At 39.0% G+C, this 17,288-nt stretch overlaps 1 long non-coding RNA gene across 1 annotated transcript; it reads left to right on the forward strand.

The window, feature by feature from the left end:
* The first annotated feature begins 387 nt into the window (after positions 1 to 387).
* On the forward strand, positions 388 to 4,367 carry LOC146555085 (uncharacterized). The gene is made up of 3 exons (XR_014889329.1): positions 388 to 469; positions 3,778 to 3,863; positions 3,999 to 4,367. It is a non-coding gene; the product is annotated as an uncharacterized LOC146555085 (long non-coding RNA).
* The last annotated feature ends 12,921 nt before the right edge of the window (positions 4,368 to 17,288 follow it).

Genomic DNA, 17,288 nt, shown 5'->3' on the forward strand with positions numbered 1-17,288 from the left:
ACCACTACAACAACACCAACCACCATTACAACAACTCCAACAACCACTATGACAACATCACCAACCACTACACCAGCACCTCCAACCACCACTATAACAACACCACCAACCATTACGACAACACCACCAACCACTACAACAGCACCTCCGACCCCGACAACAACAACACCAACAACTACAACAGCACGTCCAACCACCACTACAACAACACCACCAACCAATAGAACACCACCACCAACCACCACTATAACACCACCACCAACCGCTACAACAGCACCTCCGACCACGACAACAACACCAACCACTACAACAACACCAACCACCAATACAACAACTCCAACAACCGCTACAACAGCACCTCCGACCACGACAACAACAACACCAACCACTACAACAGCACCTCCAACCACCGCTACAACAACACCACCAAGCACTACAACAGCACCATCAACCATTACAACAGCGAAAGGTGAGTCTAATTTCTTGGAAAAATATATAGCATATGATAATACACTGAGACTTAAACAGATACCATATGGCTGATTAGATCCTAATGTGTGTTAACACCATGCTTGTTAAATAAATGTCTAACATACCACACAGAGTGAATGGGTTAAATGCAGAGAGGAATTTCCCCACGGGGATCAATAAAGTATACATTATTATCATTATTAGAATTTCGATCCATAATCAAAGGAGCTTGCAAAGAAAAGCATCTGGACTTCTTTAAGTTACTTGAAGACGTTTCACCTCTTATCCTAGAAGCTTCTTCAGTTCTAAGGTCAAATGGTGGAGAGTCCCAGATATAAACCTAGTGGGAGTATCCCCCCACAGAGGGACAAAAGGACCCCCTGATGATCCTCTAATTGCCTGAGCCAAGGTGTGAAACTGGGTGTGGGTCCCAATCAGCCAGAGTTTCGGGTGAGTTCATTGTGAAACCTGGCCCCACCTTATCATGCGAATTCCTGAGATCAGATGGCCCAGGATGTGAGTGGGCGTTCAGGCGTCTGGGAAGGGAACTCAAAACTGGATTATAGATGGCAGAGAGTTGGTGTCGTAAACCACCGCCTCTGTTCAAAGATGGTCGCTCACAGTGGACATAGATGGCTTCTTTCACTCCTCTTTCAAACCATCTGTCCTCTCTGTCCAAAATGTGAACATTGGCATCCTCGAAAGAGTGTCCTTTATCCTTAAGATGCAGATGGACAGCTGAGTCTTGTCCTGTGGAGGTGGCTCTTCTTCTATGTTGTGCCATGCGCTTGTGAAGTGGCTGTTTGGTCTCTCCAATGTAGAGGTCTGGGCATTCCTCGCTGCACTGTACAGCATACACCACATTGTTAAGTCTGTGTTTTGGCGTTTTGTCTTTTGGGTGAACCAGTTTTTGTCTGAGCGTGTTGCTGGGTCTGAAATGCACAGGGATGTCATGCTTGGAGAAAACCCTCCTGAGTTTTTCTGATACACCGGCTACATAGGGGATGACAATGTTGTTGCATCTGTCCTTCTTATCCTCCCTCGCTGGTGTCTGATCTTCTTTTCTGTGCCTCTTTGGTGACTTTAAGAACGCCCATTTAGGATAGCCGCAAGTTTTGAGTGCTTCCTTTACATGTGTGTGTTCCTTCTTTTTTTCCTTCAGGCTTAGAGGGAACATGTTCTGCCCGGTGGTGTAGGGTCCTAATTACTCCAAGTTTGTGTTCCAGAGGGTGATGGGAGTCAAACAGGAGGTACTGGTCCGTGTGTGTGGGCTTCCGGTAAACTTCGATGTTGAGGTTGCCATTCTCTTCAATGTGCACGGCGCAGTCCAGGAAAGGCAAACAGTTGTCCTTTGTGTCTTCCCTGGTGAACTTGATGTTTTTATCCACAGCGTTAATGTGCGCAATGAAGGATTCCACTTCTTGTGTCTTGATTTTGACCCAGGTGTCGTCTACATATCTGTACCAGTGGCTGGGTACTCTTCCTTTGAAAGAGCCAAGAGCCTTCCTGTCCACCACCTCCATGTAAAGGTTGGCTACAATAGGTGACACGGGGGAGTCCATGGCACAGCCATGTTTTTGTCTGTAAAAGCCTTCATTGTCTCCCTGGATTTTGAGGGGGACTGAGAAACATGGAGAAGCACTGCTTACTTCACATGTCCAAAGAAAGCTGTTAGTTGCAGCCTACCTCAATCTATAGCTACCACACTCGTGTCAGAGGCAGACCACTTTCAGACTGCCGTAACTGAAAGTCACTATGAAGTGGCAGCTGTAGTGGTAAGGGCATTAATGTGTTTACTTCATGTTCGCTGCTATAAAGTAATCAGTAACTAATTACTGATTACTTATTTTCAAAAGTAATTAATTACTTAGTTAGTTACTTTTTAAAAACACGATTTACAACCTGAAGAGGTGATAAAGTGGTAGATCTTTCAGCCCAATTCTACTTTTTCTGCATAATCCATTATACAAAATGTAACCAAATGGAAAAGTATCTTTTTTTAACTTGTTTTATCAGTTTTAATCTTTTAACTTTATGCATCAAGCAAAAATTAAATTATATGCACCATTCTTTGACTTGAATAAATTAGTTTAACATTTAAACCTATTTTCTGCACATTCCAGCCCATAAAATAAAATATTTTTTGTGTTTACACTCAGTCTTTCAAATAGATGCAAGTATAACACAGCAGAAAATAAATAAAGTCAAAGACTAACGGTCCTTTTGCTCTATTTTCACCTGTAAAGCAGAAGTGGGGTAGGCGGAGGTTTACCCTGGTGCAGGTGTGCTGCAGCGGTCAGTGGAAGAATCCGCGAGTTTCTCTGTGAATTTCCCATTACGGCGTAGCGCACGCGGTGCTTGTTTAGGGTTTTTTTTTTCGCTGTAAAAATAAGTTTTCTTCCCACGCACAACGAACACTAATGTTTTTGTCACTTTTTATGGAATCAAACTCAAAGTAAGGTCAGTACTTCCACACTTTAAACGCTGCACGCTTATACTCTCTCCCGCACTGATATATTATCCATTGTTGATCTGCACACAGCTGATCAACAATGGATCACGAACGTTGCACTCGCTTACGTCACTGTCATGAGACATTCTCGCAAAAAAATCACGGTTTTAGTAACGCAGTAACGCAGCGTTCCTATGGGAAAGTAACAGTAATCTAATTACCGTTGTTGCAATAGTAATCCCTTACTTTACTCGTTACTTGAAAAAAGTAATCAGATTACAGTAACAAGTAACGCATTACTGCCCATCTCTGGTGACTATAATGCAGCTGCTGGTCTATTTTTCTGTTGTATTACTGTTATATGGGTAACCAGGCTTACAGTACACAAGCTACTTAAGGTGTGTTGTTCTGCTAAGGTCGTTCCACTCACCAGCTAGTTAGAATTGGTGGAATGAGACAAATGTTTGTGAGGAAAACACAGGGAGGTGCATCCCATAGTGAGACGTCTCACTTATGCTACTCTGAGAACTGAGGTTATGCAAGTAACATAAAGTTTTTACCGGTTTCAGCAACAGATTGAATGATATTTTTAAAATGAAATTGTTACAAAAAAATACTTTATCTTTACATTGTCCTTTTGCCAATGGCAACACATTTGTTTCTTAAAATACAAAAATATATATGGGTTTCAGCTGTAAATTAAATCAGTACTTTCAGGTTATTAATTAATCATATTGTCCTAAAAGAACCAGAAGTGTGTCACAAAGTGAGACTGAATTGCATTTAAAAAAAATGTATATTCTTTATATTATTTTATTATTGACTTCTAAATGCAATGTTTTCAAACTCTAAAGCCCTGCAAGCACTGGCACATATGAAGATGAGGATAACTACCTACGGAGAGGTCAGCAATGCAACCATCATTAAACTTATTGAAGAGGTATGCCTATAAAATTATATTATTATATTCATATAATATATTTAAAATTTGTTTTCTTTGTGGATTATTTAAACTTGCTTTTGAAACTGAAGTAAATATTTAGATGTTTAGTCTTTGTGTTTTCTCTCTTTTTAGTTTTTTAGCAACCAGATCCTGAATGGAACAGCCCACAGTCTCTCTGTGACAAATATTCAACAAGTGAGAGTTGGCCCATAAAAGCTTTGCATGGACAGAAGTCAAAAGTGACTGAATAAAGACAACAATTCAAGGATGTACTTGGTTTAACATAATGTGAAGCAGCAGTATGACTGAACTGTCATACTGCCTCTTCACATGTCTTGAAATAAAGCAAGCCATCAATTTACAATTCAAGAAAAGAATTTCTGAGTAAAAAATAAGATTAAATTACAACCAGCTTTGTAATTCCACACCTTTGCCTGTATTTTACATAAATATGAGAATTGGAAATGTGCTCTTGGTGTGAGTGTCAACTTGAAAAGTATAATAGAAATCTCAAACCAGGAAATTTGATTTGTCACAGATTTGTAAGAGGCGTTATCAGTTCTTCAGCTCGAGAAGCAGAGGTCACTCTGACAAGCCTGGTAACCAAAAACTGTAAAGCTGGCTTCTTGCTTATATAGACAAAGAAAAGTGAGTGAAGCATACCAAGTGCATGAATACTGTCCCTCAAATCGGGAAAATCAATTGTCTGTCAGATATTACTGGCAGAACTTGTTATTATGAGTGATTCTGTTGTACTCAAGGTCACCTTTCCAGTTCATTGGCAAGACAGAATTTGAAAGCATTCCTTTGTATTTTACTTTAAAGAATAACTAAAATTTGGAGGATGTACAACATACTGTGTGTTCAGAGAAACTCTGAGAAAGTTTCTGTCACAAGCATCAGGGATCACTGCAGTCTGGAGAGAATGGTCAAGAAAAATCCATCCTTCTTTTGATATAGGATAAATTTGAATAAAAATGAACTAATGCCTATACGTGAGTAACTCCTCTTAGCTACAAAACCTCACGTTTAGTATAACTTATGAGAGGTTCACTCTGGGTATTCAGGATACAAAGTGCTGGCAACCTAATGCAGTTAACAAACGTGTCGCCAAGAGGGAAACTACTCGCTTGGCGACACAAAGCAGTCATCTCCTCTGTGAATAACTCAATGGAGGGTGCTGGGAAAAAGTCAGTAGGTGGCACCATAGTTGCTCTTGTTGCAAAGGCCAATATCTTCTGTAATTTGGAAAGTCCTTCTTATTCTGCAAAACAGAAAATGAAAACAATATGCTTTAAGGTATCTTTATATTATCTCATTTGGCCTAAATAAATTGCCAATGTGTCATGTCTGAGTTGTTTTCCTGAATGGACACAAAATGCAGACACGATGTCTAAGTTCATTGTGTTTATTTATAGTGAATGATTTGCAAATAAAGACAATTGAAACTTCAGAACGTTAGTGGTGGCAGGCAACTCCAAGACGTCTGATCCTCAACCTCCCAGTTACAAAAGATACCCGTCAACACAATTGCTTCTTCCTTTCACTTTAGTAACTCATGCGTTTCATCTTTCAACAGTCTCAAGGAACTATGTAAAAATGTTATTACAACTGAGAGGATACTTAAGGAGCAATGGAAGCTGTGTAGTCACTGTTATACAAGTATGTTATGTAATATAAAAAATTCAGAAATGTGTTTATTGTAAACTAAATTGCCAATTACTTTCTGCATCTTGGAAAAAAAATCTCTCCAGAAGGTAACAACCATCTGCTCAGCAGCTCTTCTGTTGCTAGATGAGATAGATGAAAAGATCATCCACCTAAATCAACATCTTCCTCATTTTTGCCTATTTTATCTGAGAATTGTATACAGATCATCAAGTTGTGATCATAAGATATCCTTTGGAGACATGCAAGGCTTCCTTCTGCACAGCAGCGTGTTTTATACAGGGAGTGCAGAATTATTAGGCAAGTTGTATTTTTGAGGAATAATTTTATTATTGAACAACAACCATATTCTCAATGAACCCAAAAAACTCATTAATATCAAAGCTGAATGTTTTTGGAAGTAGTTTTTAGTTTGTTTTTAGTTTTAGCTATTTTAGGGGGATATCTGTGTGTGCAGGTGACTATTACCGTGCATAATTATTAGGCAACTTAACAAAAAACAAATATATACCCATTTCAATTATTTATTTTTACCAGTGACACCAATATAACATCTCCACATTCACAAATATACATTTCTGACATTCAAAAATAAAACAAATCAGCGACCAATATAGCCACCTTTCTTTGCAAGGACACTCAAAAGCCTGCCATCCATGGATTCTGTCAGTGTTTTGATCTGTTCACCATCGTTCCACCACTTGACCTCCGTCAGACTCTCAGCCAGGTTCCCCATAGCACTCCTTTTATTGTGGTTACATGAATATGCATAGGGTCATTAACATATAACATCTTACATAGGTATACATGTGAACAAAGAATACTGTGTGTGTGTGTGGGGGGGGGGGGGTCAGAGTGTGGCCCCATAAACGACTTCCCTTAACCTGCTGGTCTGGAAAATCCAACAGTTCATCTATATGTAAAAAGGCGCTTAGACTAAAACTGACATAGCTACGTTAATCCTACCGTAAAACAATAAAACAAGGTACGACCTCTTCCCATGCTCCCAGGGTGTAGGTGTGCATTCCAGAGTGGAATGCACACAAAGTTTGCAGACTATTAAGGATCAAACCTCTACCAATCTAAAACTAATTATAAAACTCTAAGCATATATAAGTAGATATTTCTAAGCATAAATGACAATCGACAATACAAAACCTAACAGAAGGTGTCTTCCAGAAACTGGCAGTAGGACTGGGAGTTGAGCTTGACTCCATCCTCAACCCAAAAAGGCCCAACAAGCTCATCTTTGATGATACCAGCCCAAACCAGTACTCCACCTCCACCTTGCTGGCGTCTGAGTCGGACTGGAGCTCTCTGCCTTTACCAATCCAGCCACGGGCCCATCCATCTGGCCCATCAAGACTCACTCTCATTTCATCAGTCCATAAAACCTTAGAAAAACCAGTCTTGAGATATTTCTTGGCCCAGTCTTGACGTTTCAGCTTGTGTGTCTTGTTCAGTGGTGGTCGTCTTTCAGCCTTTCTTACCTTGGCCATGTCTCTGAGTATTGCACACCTTGTGCTTTTGGGCACTCCAGTGATGTTGCAGCTCTGAAATATGGCCAAACTGGTGGCAAGTGGCATCTTGGCAGCTGCACGCTTGACTTTTCTCAGTTCATGGGCAGTTATTTTGCGCCTTGGTTTTTCCACACGCTTCTTGCGACCCTGTTGACTATTTTGAATGAAACGCTTGATTGTTCGATGATCACGCTTCAGAAGCTTTGCAATTTTGAGACTGCTGCATCCCTCTGCAAGATATCTCACTATTTTTGACTTTTCTGTGCCTGTCAAGTCCTTCTTTTGACCCATTTTGCCAAGGGAAAGGAAGTTGCCTAAAAATTATGCACACCTGATATAGGGTGTTGATGTCATTAGACCACACCCCTTCTCATTACAGAGATGCACATCACCTAATATGCTTAATTGGTAGTAGGCTTTCGAGCCTATACAGCTTGGAGTAAGACAACATGCATGAAGAGGATGATGTGGACAAAATACTCATTTGCCTAATAATTCTGCACTTCCTGTATTAAATTTGCACTGCTGTTTTTTTGCTAATTTTGCTCCAGCAGTATCTGTTGAACTTGCACTTTTTCTGCACTAAAACCTGAAAATAAAACACAAAATTAAATACATCAACCACGTAATCATGTTACAGAATTTGAGAAACCGGTCATGGATAACCAGTTAATGCAATTTATGTGTCATACTCATCACAGAGGTTTAAAGCCAAAGTTTTATGTTGATTTGACATTTCTGGAAAGCTATAATCAAACTCAAATTCTGTGGGTTTGCTGCTCACATGTGACTCTCCAAGCTCACAATAATAGCTTGATTAAAATGCTTATCATCTGAATAACTGCCAGAAAGAGATGCCATTAGAGTTAAATATGAAGAGTAATCTTCATCATTAACACACATGGTAGGGATGTAATCACTTCTTGCCATGGCTTGATCACAAATGCTGCTCCCATCACTTCCTTGCTTTGCTCTTCACCTTTTACCAACACTCCTGGCAATCCACTTGGTGCCAGTATCATTTTATTCATCACTGCTTGTGCCAGGGTCGTCACCTTTAACGTGACTTCTTCTGTTCAGTGTATCACAGACCTTAAAACGCTACTGGTGTATTTCATGTTTTAAATAATAATGATTTATATCTTTCGCTTCTTCATTTTGTAACACTCATTACACGAATACACACAGTATCAATAAACAATAGTATTTTGCTTGACATCCTCTGGAATGGGTTCAGCAAAGCTATCCTTGATGTGTTTCACGACAGTTTGATTGTCCCAGGTCTTCTGGAATTCTTCCCCATCTTGTTCCAGTAGTCCACTTCTAATCAGGGTGCCTTGGTTCCTCAACACCTGACGTGGACCTTGTTAATCCAGGTGACGTCCAAGCCAGTATGGCTTCTTATTTATTTTAACATATTTACAATATGATGTAACCATGACATACAGTCTATTACTTGAATTGTTATGGCAAGTGGATCAGACTCAGGCACAGACTAGAATCACGAGTTAAAAGTCCTTTTATTTACACAAAAACACCAGGTGCAGAACATAGGTGGGGGAAAGCCAGGGGTTCCAGTGGTCCACAGGAAAGATTCAAGGAAGAGAAGAGTTCAAGGTTTAAACTCTGTTTTAAATCACGTATGTGGAAAAAAGCTTTCTCTTCCCTTTTGTCTTCTGTGAAATCAGCAGTTCTGAAGCTTGGACTCAAGACATTGAAGGTTCCAGAGACACTAGACGGACTGACCCAGCCTGACCTGTGAACCTGCAAATTGGTTGCATGTTTTTCATTGTCCTCCCTGCTCATTTTTGCCATGTTAGATGGGGTTAACTCAGAAAGATTTACATTGTACTTTCACTGAATGCCCAGGGGATGCTGCTTTCCTGTTCTGTGATTGTAATCAACACAGTACATGGGGATAAGTGCATCTTCTGATCCAGTTGTGGTCATCCTTCCTCCGACCTCTCCTTACCAAAGATGAGAACAAAATCAGCATTAACTCAGAGTAGGTTAGTTAGATAAGTATAATTGAGTTTATTTGATCATTGTTTGTAGTTGAAGAGTCTGGGTGCTAAACTGGTTCACCAACTGAACACACTTGGCACATCACGGAATGAATGTAGCTATAAATAAAAGAAAACAGATAGAATTAACAAAGTTGATTGTAACAAACTTTCTATTTGAGTAAAAATTATTATGAAGGGAGAAACTTCAGCACACAATGAAAAACCTGTTTGACTGCCACACGAATAGCTTTAGTTGCTAACTGCAATAGCATTTTAGTTGGCTGACAGCACTAGCACATCAACCCAGTTGTGCTTTCAAAATTCTGGGTTTAGGAATTAGCTTTAGCTGCATACTTTCAGTTTCATTTTATACCCACCCACCAGCAGTAAGGTCAAAATAAAACAACTAATTTGACTGCATGTACACAAACTGTTGGGATTTCTTAAATCTAATCTACAATTCACAATTTATATTCTATGTTTTGTGTTACTAATTGTGTCTTTGTTAAATTCAAATACAACCCTTTTCCTATGACTCATAAACACTAAGTGATGTACTCCTACAGAGTGCTTCCATTCATAGCCTGCAATGAGAATAAGAATTTTACTTATTAAGATCACAAAGACATTACAAATCAGACACTACCAGATACGCTAAACTAAGTTAAACTTGTAGAGAGTGTAGTGATATTAACTGTTAAAAGTGAAAGGATGCCAATGTTTCTAAAGTGTGATGCATTTTACTATTAATAACAAAAAACAAAAAATTATTTGTTGTACATTACAAATACATGTATTTTCCCGTGCACATGCTTAGTTGTTTCAATCTAAATGAAACTGGTCTCTGATAATAATTGTTTAACTCTCCCTTTGAATAGTGGAGGGTGGAGCATTTCATGATCTAAGTACAATGCACAGTCACACCTAAAGACAGTCTGCGCTGAGAGCAGTGACAAGTAACTACAACCACCATGGAAAGAAAAATGATTTGCTGGATAATACTGCTTGGACATTTTCATGCAGCACAGAGTAAGTATTTATTACAATGTGGGATTAATAATGAGCAAGAATAAATATTCAAAAGATAAAAAACACAGCTCTTTCAAATTGAACTGCGCTTTAGTTTCCTTTTTAGATACTGCTATCTTTTAAAAGATTATTTTACGTTCCATACAACAGCAGTTCCACCACAAGTGCAATAACTATACCAACCACAATCAACATGACCTTTGCTACAAACATTATAGGAGAAAATATTTAACACTGTTATATACTAACAAAATGCATATTTACAGTACAAGAGAAACTTGTAGGCAAAGTGAGAATGATACAATAAATAATCATGTAAGGGTTGGAAAGTCAAACTGCTTAATAGTTATCTTCAAAACTGTATCAACAGTCATGACAACAGCACAAAGCACAAGTGGAGCATCAACCACCACAACTGCACCTCCAACAACAACTAATGCAGCTGCGACTACCACATCAGCAGCACCAACAATAGCTACAGCAACACCAAATAACGTGACCGCAGCACCAACCACCAAAACTGCAGTACCATTTATTACAACAACACCTCCGTCCATCACAACAGCAGCTCCAACCATCACAACTGCAGCTCCAACCACCACAACTGCTTTTTAACTTTATTGACAAACAACAGTATCAGCGCAACGGAGGCTAGACCGTCCCATTACACAAGCCTCGCACTTCCGGCCTTAGCGGTCTTTGAGTACGCGGCCCTTGAGGATCGTTGAGGCTGTGTACTTTAAGGCTGCAGACCCTGAATTGGGATACAGCCTCTGTGTTTCATGTAGTCTGTGTTGCGTCGTCTGTGTTCCTACCCTCCATGTCCATCTCCCGGTCAGTCTGTACATCATCGTCATGGTTTTCTGAGTCTCCTTAGTTTATCAGTATCTGTTTCCCAGTTTAGTTTAGGTTCAGTTTAGTCACGGTGTTTCTGCTTTGTGTTGAGACCTGTCATCAGCCACAATAAAGGCTCGCTTTCAGTTTAAGTTTACTCCGGTCTACTCTCTTGTGTTCGCAGCTGGGTCCACCACACACACCCCCACAAGGTCTGTCCCCTCAGATCGTGACACCTCCGACCACCACAACTGCAGCACCAACCAATACAACTGCAATAACACTCATTACAGCATCAACTTCAGTTATCACAACTTCAGCACCACCAACAAAAACAACAGCCACAGAAGGTGATTCCAATATATTTGAAAAAACTATAGAGAGCATATTTATATATTAATATACATATTAATTAGAAAATTACTAGCAGCAGCCAGTAGTACGCCTCAGCCTAGCAGATGCAACTATGACATTAATTTCAAAATCCTACATTTTCTTGTTCTCGCGTTAATGGATTGACAAGGTTTTTAGAAAACTTGACCTCTGAACTCTAACCTTGAGGTTGAGGTAACTGAGATTTATACTCATGAGACTTTTAGTAGACACACCTGTGGCAATTTGCATCTCCTACATCCTACAAAATGGACGGAGGCACATCCCATAGTGAGACATCTCAGGCATGTTACTCTGAGAACTGGGGTTACGTAGGTAACCTAAACTTTACATTTGTGTTAGCAATTGGTTGAATGAGGATTTTTAAAATGAAATTTTTACAAAAACATTTTTATCTTTAAGTTGTCCTATTGCCACTAGCAACAAGTTTGTTCTTGAAAATCAAAAGAAATATTCATCAGTTTCAGTTGCAAACTGAAAAATAACCATAAGTATGTGACAAAGGGAGACTAAATTGCATTTACAATATATTATATAGATAATTTGGCCACATGTTGTTGTAGTTTTTAAAGTGCAGGGCTCAAATACAAAGGCAAACCTCAAATTGATAGAAGTTTTCACTTGTAGATTTTGTTGTCTTTTCATATGTGAAAAGGGTTACATATCAATTAAAAGTTCCACAATTATATGTTCTTTTATTCACTCCTAATTGTAGTGTTTTAAATCCTAAAGCCCTGCAAGCACTAGCACATATGAAGATGAGGACAACTTCCTATGGAGAGGTCAGCAATGCAACAATCATTAAACTTCTTGAAAAGGTATAACTATATAGAATTATCTCTTATTTACAATGAGTTTGGTTTCTGGATTCTTTAAACTTATTTTTAACCCTTTACAGCCGATCGGAGCGGGCACGCTCTGTTTTGCGTAACTATTTTTAAATCCCAGTAGCACTGCAACCACGTAAGCTAGCACAATAAATTTCTTTTGCATATGAAACCGGAGGAGTTGTACTCACATCTTATGCCATCAGCTTGTCCTAGGTCACGGTTTCCTTCCACATAAAGCTTTGCAAAAACTGCATAAAAAGCGCTTGCAGGAACAAAAACATAATATTCCAGAAACACGCTTTGCCGGTCCGATCAGCTGTTCATAACACTTCCTACGTTGGAATAGACGTCAGCGCAAACTTTTGCATGTCCGCCATAACCTGCCCGAAACCGGAAGTGACGTCATTTTCGCGGAAATGTAGTCTTTTTTACTATCAGGTCCTCAGGGCCTATACTCGTCTTTTTAAAAGTTATCTTTGACTTTATGACTTTCTGTGTCGTTTCTGGGATGCTTAGGACTCATACTGCACTGCTGGAAATAGTTTATTTTGATGCATATGCTGCTTTTTTGCAAATTTGCAGTATAATATTTATTTTCGTTTTTCCTGCAGTGTATAAAAATTGGTGTATTTCAAAAATAAAACTATGAAGACACTCAAAATAAATTTCCTGTGGTGGGAAACTATTTTGTGCAACTTTTTTGTATTTACAGTTTTGAGGGATAAGCCTCTTAAATTTCTCTAACTAGAAATATATGTTAAAAAACAAAAACGATTTCCAATTTTTTTTGTAGTTTATTGCACTTTTTTGCAATTTATGTAATTACTATGCACTTAATGAATACATATTATTAAAATCTGGGCTATAATGGTTGTATTGATGTATAGCAACTTCAAATGCTCCCAAAAATGGCTCCACAGCAGGTAAAAATATAATATAAGCTCTGGCGGACTTGGTTCTATGGTAGGTCTTAAAGGGTTAAGATAAAAATTATTTGTATTTTCTTTCTCTTCAGTTTTTTAGCAACCAGATCCTGCATGGAACAGCCCACAGTCTCTCTGTGACAAACATTCAACAAGTGAGAGTTGGCCCATAAATGCCTTGCATGGATCAAAGTCCATATGAAGACATAACATGTTTAGCTGCATGTTCCATAGCACGTTTAGCTGACCTTTCTTACTAAATTGTTGGCTGTCTGAGTGGAGTCCAAAGAACAATGTGGGCTTTATAGATGCTTGGTAAACTTTCTGGGGGAAAATGGGTCTTGTTAAAAGAGATGGTATCCATCTCACTTTGCATGGAGCAGCTCTCATTTCTATAAATCTGGCAAAATTTAATAAACCCTCAAAACGTGACTATCCAGAGTTGGGACCAGAAAGCAGAGTTGCAGTCTTACACACCTCATTGCAGCTTCTCTCCTCCCATTATTCCCCCAAAACCATAGCCTCTTAGAAACTATGCCAGCTCCCAAATAGACAAAAATAAAGTAAAAATCTGCAAAAAATGACTTAAACATAAAAGAATCACAAAGAAAGAACATCACAGTATCCACATCTGCACCAAATAGTAAAACAGCAAAATGTAGATTATTAAACTTTAGGTCTCTGTCTTATAAGTCCCAGTTAGTACATGAATTAATAATTCAACAAACTGCTTTACTCTACAGGAAACCTACAAATACCTGATAACAGCAGGATAATTATATTAGTTTAAATGAATCAACACCTCAAAATACAAAATCCCCGAAGTACAGGCCGAGGGTGTGTGTGCTAACAATCGTCTCACTAATCTAGAAGATCATCATTTACCTTGGAAAAATAGTTTGCTGCTTTATGAAAATAAGGCCTTTGGTGAAGCTAGAACATCTTACTATTTATTCATGAATTTCTTCACAAATAAAATTTTAACTATTAGAGCAACAATTACTCATAAACAGGCGTAACATTATGTTCAGCTACTTTCAGTAACATTAATATTCATGTAGAATCTTTTTCTCCAACTGATATTTCTGACTTACTAATTACTTCCTCCAAACCATCAACGTGTCTTTTAGACCCCATTCCTACAAAACTGCACAAAGAAGTCCTGCCATTAATTAATGCTTCAGTTGTAAATGTTATCAACCTATCTCTAATAATCGGCTATGTACCACAGGCCTTCAAGCTGGCTGTAGTTAAACCTTTACTAAAGCCATCTCTACACCCAGTGGTCTTAGCTAATTATAGGCCAGTCTCCAACATTCCTTTCATATCAAAAATGTGGACTCATCTCATCTCTGTGTTTATCCTGCTAGACCTCAGTGCAGCGTTCGATACTGTTGACCATTATATTATACTATTAGAATGATTAGAACATGCTTTAGTTATTACAGGTACTGCACTGCAGTGATTTGAATCGTATCTATCCTAGAGATTCCAATTTGTTCATGTAAATGGAGAGTCCTCTTCACACTCTAAGGCTTATTATGATGTTCCACTGAAAAGCCATCAGCTGATCCAAAATGCTGCAGCTACAGTACTGTCAGAGACTAGAAAGAGAAAGCATATTTCTCCCATACTGGTTTCCCTTCATTAGCTCAATCCAGAATCGCATTTAAAATACTGGTCCTCACATACAAGGTCTTTAATAATCAGGGCCATCTTATCTTAATGTCTTTATAGTAGCTACCGTATCACTCCATTACAATACTCTCAGACTGCTGGCTTAATTATGGTTTGCAGAGTATAAAAGTAGAATGGGAGGCAGAGCCTTCAGTTTGGATTCGGGAGACAGACACCCTCTCTGCTTCTAAGATTAGGCTTAAAACTTTCCTTTTTGAGTAAGCATACAGTTAGGACTCAATCAGGTGACCCTTAGTTATGCTGCAATAGCCCGAGGCTACTTGGGGATTCCCATGATGCATTGAGTGTTTCTTTTTCAGTCACCTTTTCTTTTGTTTCTTTTTTCTTTTTGTTGCGTGTCCCGTTTGGCTCTTTTGCCATCAGAATTATTGTCGAAGAAGGCGAAGAAAGATGCCCAACGGATTTACTTTACCAAATGGATCATCCCAGCCTTGCCATAATGGTCTATTTGATTCACCTTTTATTTTTTTATTGTATTTTATTTTCACTTGCTAAATACGGGACAGACTTGACTGGGGAAAAGAAAGGGGAGAAAGAAAGAGGGAAAGAAAAACAGCGGAGAAGAGGGACAGGGATAAGGGGCAAAAAACAAAAACCAACAAAATAAGCAGACAAAAAATACATATATCAATCACCTGGATCACCTGTTGAGAAAGAAAAAAAGAGAAAACAAGCAGAAGAAAAAGAGAGCAATATAATAAACAACATCACGATGATCTATGGAAATATAACAGTAAATACTAAATATTAAACATTCAGTCACCTTTTCCACTCACATTTTTTGTTTGGTAACATATGTGTTCATACACCTCTCTGCATTTTATTATTAGTTATTACCTTTACCTTACCTAACAATTTAAAACGCTTTGAGACATCTTTTGTTGTGATTTTTTGCTAAATAAATAAAATAAATACATAAATAAAATGTGCTTTTTGGTTTGGTTTTGGATCTAAGACCAGGAAATTAGATCTGTCACAGATTTGTAAAAAGGTGTTTTTGGTTCTTCAGCTCGAGAAAAGCATGCTTCTTGCTCCCTCTTCTTTTTGTATAAACATGGAAATCACAGTGAGTGAAGTGTACCAACTGCATGAATATTGTCCCTCAAATTGGGGAAAACAATTGTCTGTAAGGTATCACTGACAAAACCTGTTATTATGAGTGATTCTGTTGTACTCATTAGCAAGACATTACTTTAAAGTACATGTATAACTAAAATTTAGATGAGGTCCAACACACTGTGTGTGCAGAAGAACTTGGAGGAAGTTTCTGTCATGATTGTTTAAACATCCTTTTTCAAACTTGCCTATCTTGCTATTCAAATATCAATTACATATTTATGTTGGGAAAACAGCTTCCTCTGCAGCTGGATCCTTAGCTTCCTGTCTGACAGACGCCAGGTGGTCAGACTGGGCAGCATCACCTCATCCCCCATCACACTGAACACTGGTGCTCCACAGGGGTGTGTACTGAGCCCTCTCCTGTACTCACTCTACACCTACGACTGCACAGCCACTAACAGCTCCAACATCATTGTGAAGTTTGCGGACGACACTACAGTGGTGGGTCTTATCACCAACGGTGATGAGACGGCTTACAGGGAGGAGGTCAGCGCCCTGACCCACTGGTGTCAAGACAACCATCTCACCCTCAACATCGCAAAGACAAAGGAGTTGATAGTGGACTTCCGGAGGTGCAGAGAAGTACACACCCTCATCACCATCAACGGCGCTGCTGTGGAGAGAGTGAGCAGCTTCCGGTTCCTTGGAATACATCTGGCTGAGGATCTTACGTGGTCAGTACACACAAACAAAACAGTGAAGAAGGCGCAGCAGCGCCTCTTCTTTCTCAGGAGACTGAAAAGATTCGGCATGAGCCCCCGCATCCTCAGGACCTTCTATCACTGTGCCATTGAGAGCATCCTCACTGGATGCATCACCACCTGGTATGGCAACAGCACCGCCTACAACTGCAAAGCTCTCCAGAGAGTAGTGCGGTGCTCTGAACGGATAATTGGAGGTGAGCTTCCCTCCCTCCAAGACATCTACAGGAAGCGGTGCCTGAGGAAAGCGGGGAGGATCATCAAGGACTCCAGTCACCCCAGCCATAAACTGTTCAGACTGCTTCCATCAGGAAGGAGGTTCTGCAGCATCCGGTCCCGTACCAGCAGACTGAGAGACAGCTTCTTCCACCAGGCCATCAGACTGCTGAACACTTCATAGACACCTCAGCTTCACTACTGGAACTTTAACATTATGCACTCCACACTGTATATAAATGCCACTTGTTTTGCACATATTCAACTCTGTATATTTTATATATTTTATTATTATTATTATTATTATTATTATTATTATTATTATTATTATTATTATTATTATTTTATTTTTATTTTTTTACTATTTAATTTGTAAAAATGTGTATACACACACACACAAACACACACACACACACACACACGTAGGAAAATATTTAGTATACACATCCAGAAATGCATACACTATTATATATTGTACATATATT

The sequence above is a fragment of the Mchenga conophoros genome, linkage group LG17, assembly GCF_057382185.1.
Source record: "Mchenga conophoros isolate Kocher_MC1m ecotype Shallow Benthic linkage group LG17, M_conophoros_male_GT1.1, whole genome shotgun sequence".
Lineage (NCBI taxonomy): Eukaryota > Metazoa > Chordata > Actinopteri > Cichliformes > Cichlidae > Mchenga > Mchenga conophoros.